Source organism: Vanacampus margaritifer, chromosome 16 (genome assembly GCF_051991255.1).
Source record: "Vanacampus margaritifer isolate UIUO_Vmar chromosome 16, RoL_Vmar_1.0, whole genome shotgun sequence".
Lineage (NCBI taxonomy): Eukaryota > Metazoa > Chordata > Actinopteri > Syngnathiformes > Syngnathidae > Vanacampus > Vanacampus margaritifer.
Genome location: NC_135447.1, coordinates 14,451,214 through 14,458,615, shown reverse-complemented (window position 1 = coordinate 14,458,615; position 7,402 = coordinate 14,451,214).

The following is a 7,402-nucleotide window of genomic DNA, read 5'->3' as shown; positions in this document are numbered from 1 at the left end:
AGTCTAATAAAGCCCATTTATTTGAAATGCATAATCATCAGGTTTATGTATTTAGTATAAATAAAGTATAATTACTCTAAATTGATCATAATGAGAGTATTATTCTAAAACATATAAAGTATATTGTTTGAATTGCATGCTAATCAGGTTACCTATATACGATAAATATGCTGCTATGTGAAAAACACTTATGTCCATTTTTTTCCTTCATTTTTTACATCTTTATATTTTGGGGATAAAACAGTGCAGCTATCCCCAAAACGTATATTAAAAAAAACGTTATTGATACTAAATACATAAACATTAGGGTTATGCATTTCTAATAAATAGGCTTTATTAGACTAATTAATATGTATCATATAAAATTTATTTGGTAGCTTTGTGTTAAAAGTATTTATTAAAAAAAAGTAAATTGGAGTTTGTTATGTAAAATAAATTACATAAATCTTGAGTTTGAAATATTTCTGTGAATTAAGCAAATTATCACAACGATTACTGTTGTTCACATACAGCGGTCCTAATATGGAACCTTGAGGTACACCGTTTTGGAGGGTGGAGGGGGAAAAAATGGGCGGGTGCCAGGGTGACATGGTTGACTGTGTCAAAAGCCTTTGACAAGACTGAAAAAAAGAGCTGCGTGTTATTTTCGTCCGTCAAGCGCTTCTATGATGTCGTTTACCAATTAAGGCATTTGAGTTGTTTACGGACCAACCTTTATAATATCGAAAACAATCTACTTTACAACAGTAATAAAAGGCTTTGCGCTTACCTTAATTGCAAATTTCAGTTCTGGGAATTCCATTCTCATTACAAAACTCCTAAGAAAAAGTTGTTTGATCTTCCAAGTGGAGCTTCGAGCGTAAGACTGGGCCAACCACTTGATACCGACTCTTGTATTCCCTACCTGGCAATTCAAAACTGGGCCATTTTACCTGCTGAAACATGGCAGCTTTGGCTTCTTTTACTTTGGTTAATTGGCAGCATGCCCAAACTCCCTCAGAGTAAAAGATGGTCTGCAGGGATGAATTCAACACATGAATCCTCTCTTCACAGATTTCTTCATCTTGGGTAATTAAGTGCCTCTTTTACAGAAAAAAATTTAAATGTGGCACTGACAAGCTGCCAATTAATTTTCTCTCGCCATCATCCTGACGGTTTTCCGCATACCCTGGGGGAGAATCAAAAGTTTTAGAGTGTGTTGGGAAAGCTTTAATCGTGTCCTTTTGTTCTTGGTACCACATGTTGAAAAATGCAACAACGCCTGTGAAAGGCATTCCATTTAATCAATTCCCTCAGTTTCTTCCAGCACGAGCAATGATGGGAAGATCTGAGAAAAATCGCTTGGAGTACATCTTGTCTCTCCTTGTTTTGGGGTAGACAATTATTCTCTCCTCACATCCAAAGCAGACAGATAAGGATGCCAAATTCGGAAATGACAATATTTCCTTCAGGGCAGATACGAAAACTTGTATTATGACCACTACTCATTTGTAACACTATAGCTGACATACTACACTGCTTCACTGTAATAACACACTTTGAAAAGTGTTAAATGAACACATTAATATAAACACTTTTCAAGTGTTAATATAACAGTAGTCAGGTTTCCATCTAATTGTTTAGAATTTTTTAAGCGAATTTACTGAAAATGCGCAAAGTTTCCATCTGTTCCTCTTTTGCGAATGTTGAGGGGACTCCGCTGCTGTAGGTGGCGGTATACACCATAGAGATGTGATCCACCAGTTCTTTAAAAAAAAAAAGAAGAAGAAGAACAGGAAGCAACTGCACCGTGCGATGACGTTGCATGAGTTTGCTTTTGTAATTCTTGATAAACCGCAGCGTTTCTTTGCTAAAATTGCATTAAAACTCTTTTACTGCCAAAGACGTTAAATGACGTTCTGCAAAAACCTACGGAGGAGCGCCAAAGACGTTAAAAGACGTCCTCCCATTTTTTTTTTTTTTTTTTTTGAAACGGGTGCTGGGAAGGCTTGCGGAGCTCTCCTGAAAGTTTTAAGCAGGTTTTTTGAGCCTAATGACTATTTTTGGCCCCTAGAGGGCAGCGATGACTCTCTTTTGACAAGATCGGGTGGGCGTCAGTAGAGGCGGAGCTAGAGCGTTGAGCAGGAGATCAGAATGGAAAACAAAGGAAAAATGGCGGCCGGTCGCGAGGAGCTAACGCCAGAGCCGTTTTTTTCAAAGACCAAAAGCATCGCTGAAAAAGCACATTGTTGACGACGATGATCATCATCGATGATGAAGATGAGGGTGGTGACTCTGTGGTTGAGAAGCATTGACGCGGCAGTAGAAGACGTTAGATGGAGCTAGATGGAGGAGGGAACGGGCAATGGCGAGCGTTTGCAAGCAGCTCTACACTTACAAGACGAAAGGCATCGACCAACGCTAAAATAGTACATTGATATCCATGATGATGAAGGTGAATCCGAGCTTGACGGCGAAATTGGAACCGCTGACGCGGCGGCTATGACGGTGTCGTAACGCGGAGCGCAACCGAGCACGCACAGGCGGACGTTCGATCGGACGACGGAGAGTGCCCCGAGTCCAATGCATATTCATCGGAGGAAGTGTGTACAGTCTGCTACTTGCTTTTTATTCCCCGGAAAAAAAGGCCGTCAAGAAAGTGTAACGTTTGCACGCAAAACGGACCAATGTGAAAGTGAAAGTAAACTGTTGTGCGAGTCCTGGCGTCTCCTTGCACGCAGGAGAGCGTTACAAAAGGAAAAACTGTATTTGAAACATCCACATAATTGTAAGTAGTACCACAGTTGCACACATTTGTAAATAGTTTGCGAAATTGTTTTGTTAAATTGTTACACTGTTGAATGGAAATAAACGTATTTTGCAATCAAAAAACACTTTTTCATTGTTGGTGAAAGCGTTTTACAGAAGTAAAGCACTATTTAGGTGTTTGTGGCATCATTCATGGACAAAAAGAAGTGTACAATTCACTAGAGTGCATGAAATAACATCGTTTCACAAAAAGCTCTTTTTCTCCGTTTTTTGTTTCAAAAGAGAGAATTTCGGTGAAAGTAACCATTTTCTATTGTTGATTACTGAAGAACGGAATAAGGTAGAAAGGTTTTTTTCTGATGAAAGCTGAGAGTCCAATCTTTCATTTGGTAGTATGTGTGTTTCCATAGTCCAAACACAACATTTTCTGTGGACCTTGAAAGATCACTCAAAATGCTTAAATCGGCTGGCACTGGCGACAACCCGTTTTTGAAAACGTCTGGCAGTCAAAGAGTTAATATCTGCTTCTTTAATGAACTCATTCACTGCCATTGACAGCTATAGACAACAAAAATTCATTTGAACTATTCATATTAGTTTAACATTTTTTTCCCACTTTTGTTAACAAGAGTATGAAAACCTAGAAAAAAAAATATTGTACATTTAGAACAGATATAAAATTTGTGATTAATCGTGAGTTAACTTTTTAAGTCATGCGATTAAATACAAATAAAAAATTTAATTGCCTGACGCCCCTCATTTTTAATAATCGTTTCTTTCTTAGATTATTAAAAAAAATGTCTAGGTTTTCATACTCTTGTTAACAAAAGTGGGAAAAAAGTGTTGAACTAATAGAAATAGTTCAAATTAATTTTTGACGTTTATAGGCGTCAATGGCAGTGAATGAGTTAATTCCCCCAAAATTTGTTGTTCCCCCAAACATACCTTACTTTATCGTCCACCATTACTTTGTGACTACATGTGATATAATATCCAGTCAAAACGTGTGACGTGTAGCCGGTCTTGTCAGCGTTTATTCACAAAAGCTGTTTGCATTTTCCTTTTTTCGATACATTTCAAAATCCAACCCCTGCAAGCGTCAAAACTTTTTTTGCGAATTTCTAGCGTTTCCATTCAGTTTTATTTTCACATTTCTTGAAAATCCACTACTGGCAATTTTGCTGTGTGCTGGGGTACTTGTCAGCACATCTGCCTCAAAGTCAAGAGCTTCTTGGCTCAAACTTTCTTATGTGTAGTTTACATGAGCATGAGAATATTCATTCAGCCTTGGCTAAACATATTTAGTCTTGGTCACAAAAGCATTGACAACAGTAAATAAGTAAATAAATACATAATAACATCCAAACAAAGCCAAAATGAATGAATAAACTGCAGACCAACACTGGGACAAAACAAAATATTTATCTAGTGCTTTGAAAAGACTCAAGTTCCCTTAGTTGAAAGTTTTAAAATAAGCCACTGCAAAGTCAAATACCCAGAAAGCTTAGTCTCAGCATTAATGCATTTTACATGTGAAAAGCCGCCGGGGAGCCATGAAGATAGAACACTCAGTGGACCCTGATGACTCTACCTGCGGCCTAAGACTAATTTTCTGCCTCTTTGGGGCTTGTCGTCTATTAGCAGCACGTAAATACGAGGTGGTATACATGTGATGTGAATTTAAATAAATAAATAACTAAGAAAGGGGGCGGGCGAGCTAAAGGCGGTCTAGGCCAAGCTACGTGCATTAAGGATACAATTTAAGTGCTTGCCAACAGCAGTCTTGTGGGAAGCAAGGGCATTGTTGTGAAACGGTGTTCCACAAGATTGGTGTTTACACATTCTTGGCTACACTGCAAATAAAGGGTAAGAGATTAAAAAGACACTCTGCCCTCCATTGCAACAAATCACATCTTGAGAGAATTCGCAAAAAGACAAACATGCTGTAGTCTCTGACCTTCAAACAATCACGGACAGGATTTATCTCACATTTAAGTTAGATGGGCTTTAATTAGGCTTTTTATTAAACATTTTCTTCTACCTTTGCACTGCTGAAAGCTTATTAAATAAATAAGTTGAATAGTCTGTTAATAAAAGGATGGTTTGTTAATAAATCTTTGAAACTGTATGATGTCAGATTAAGTTTGCATGCGTTTTAGAAATCAGATTTCAGTCCATTTAATTTTAATGCAACAGTTTGCTTGTCTTTAGTGCATTTAAGTAGGGGGAGGCTGGGGCTAGTTGTATCATGGGTAAGTTGTCACATTGGAATTTTTTCTACACCAGAGGGCGCAAGAAAAAAGTGGAATACTAGTTTTCTTCGTATATAAATGGTCAGGGGTTGTGTACTGTCTGAGAAGAGAATAGCACATTGTGAGCTGAGATGAGTGCCAATTATCTGTTTTGCACAACCCAAAGTAAAGATTTTCAACTTCATATATTTTGAAACAGGCGGCGTAGCAGCAAATAATGTGGACTCATTAGAGGAGCGATTGAAGCATCCTGTCATGCCTCAGTCACTGCTTAGTTTTAAGATAACTTTAAACTAGAGCAAGTATTAGCCAACATGGTAGTTTGGAGTAACTTGTCTCATTTTAGGGTTCGTTGTCACATATGCAAAGAATGAGCCAACGAAAAATGAACCTCTGGTCTCAAGTCTGTTTACTTATGCCAGAATTGCCCTTCAGAAGATGAGTCTGAAGAGTGAGGAAGTTTGTTTGCTAGGTTTTGTTTCATTGTTTAAAAATATATTTTTCAGTTGTTGAATTGGAACTACAGTATGCCAGTATGACTTAAGTTTCACGATGAATCATCCATCAATCCATCAACTAAAATGATTTATTTTTTGCAATCCTATTTAATCTCAAAATTCCAGTTTAAGGGAAGCAAAACAGGCATTTGAGGCTGAGAACTTTGACCTACATGCCAGCAGTTCCTGAGGCCTTTAATCTGATTCATAATGTCTTCTGTTAAGGTTTGCTCAATGACCATGGTAAATTTCCAAGATCAATGATAAAAAATTTCTCTGGCTGTAAAAAAAAAACAGGAGAACAAGGATAATTTTGTCCTTGTTTTATTAGTTGCAAAATCCAGTGTGACATCTTACCCCATAGTGTGACAATTTACCCATTGGTGGGGCAACATGTCATGTTCACTCCCTCTAGTTCAGACGTGGGCAATCTCGGTCCTCGAGGGCCGGAGTCCTGCAGGTTTTGGAGGTTTCTCACTTCCAACACAAGCTGATTCCAATCAACAGGATCGTTATCAAGCTTATGCAGAGCTTGCTGATGAGCTGATCATATATCAGCTGTGTTGGAGAAGGGCAACATGCAAAACCTGCAGGACTTCGGCCCTCGATGCCCACCTCTGCTCTAGTTGATGACTTATAACGCTGCACTGACAAAAAGTATGAAAATAACATGAATACAAAAAATATACCAACGACTTTGGTCTTTCATCCGGTATACATTTTGTTTAGATGTGTATTTATTCTAAGAAATATATAAAAGTATAAAAAGTGATAAAACTACCCCTGGTCTGCCTGCTGAATGACTAGTGATAAACTGTGTAGCTACTTCTTAAGTAAAGTCCAGTTGGCAATGCATTATTTACACCAAAATATATGTACCGGTAGTATTAAATGAAATAAAGTGTGTTTCTTGTCTATAGTTTGTTTTGGCAAACGGCTTCATTATACAAGTTGAATTTTGAGCAAGCGTGAAACAAAAGTTGGTGGGAAAGAAACATGATCAATTATTTTTTCAATATGAGAGAACACGAAAACAACACAAAAAAAAAAAGGTGTGTAGTGTACTTCGACACACACTACACAAAATAATGATAACGCCACCGACAATCAAGTTCAAATTCGGTCCAATTATTGTTATGTGTGCACTTAATGTAGAATACAATACAGTCACCCACTAAAATTTGCAAAAATCTGCAATTAACTGACACTGACCCAAATGCTGCAAATTTTTATACTGTATGCATGTACCACAAGATGGTGGCAAAGGATCTTATTCTTAATCATTTTATGGCGTGACTAAATGAAGCCCCTCCCCGCGCTTCAACGCAGTTCCTTGGCCATGACTGGCGTCTACCATTCATTTGCTTAAGGTCATTTAGGCCCAGGCTGTGACCTTGAAGACGATTAAGCGGTATCAAAAATGGACGCATGAATGGAGCTGGTACATCATTTAGTGGAATTTAAAAAATGTGCATACAAAATACATACAAATTGAAACGTTCTCTCAATATGGCTAAAATGTTGTGGCGGCTTCGGCCTGAGGCAAGCCTAACATGTTTTATTTGGACATGAGTGTCGGAAGTGGGGGTTGTCATTTGAGTGCTTTGCAAAGGCAGTAAAAGCAAAGCGAGCCTGCTCTGTGATTTCACCCTCACTTGCCTCGGGCATCTCTGCATCAAGAAAACTGCGGCAACATGACAAACTGCTGCTGAACCGAAACTCCTACACGCAGCCAATAGGCCAAAAGCAAAGTGACAAAACTCAAAACATGATTGAACTCTTTGTGCGTCTAGTTAGAATTCACACGCCATATAATACAGCCTTAAAAAAAAAAATCCATCATCGTCTTTAAATCCCTTGGTGGATTTTTGTTCTGCTTAATCACACAGTAATTAATTTCATCAA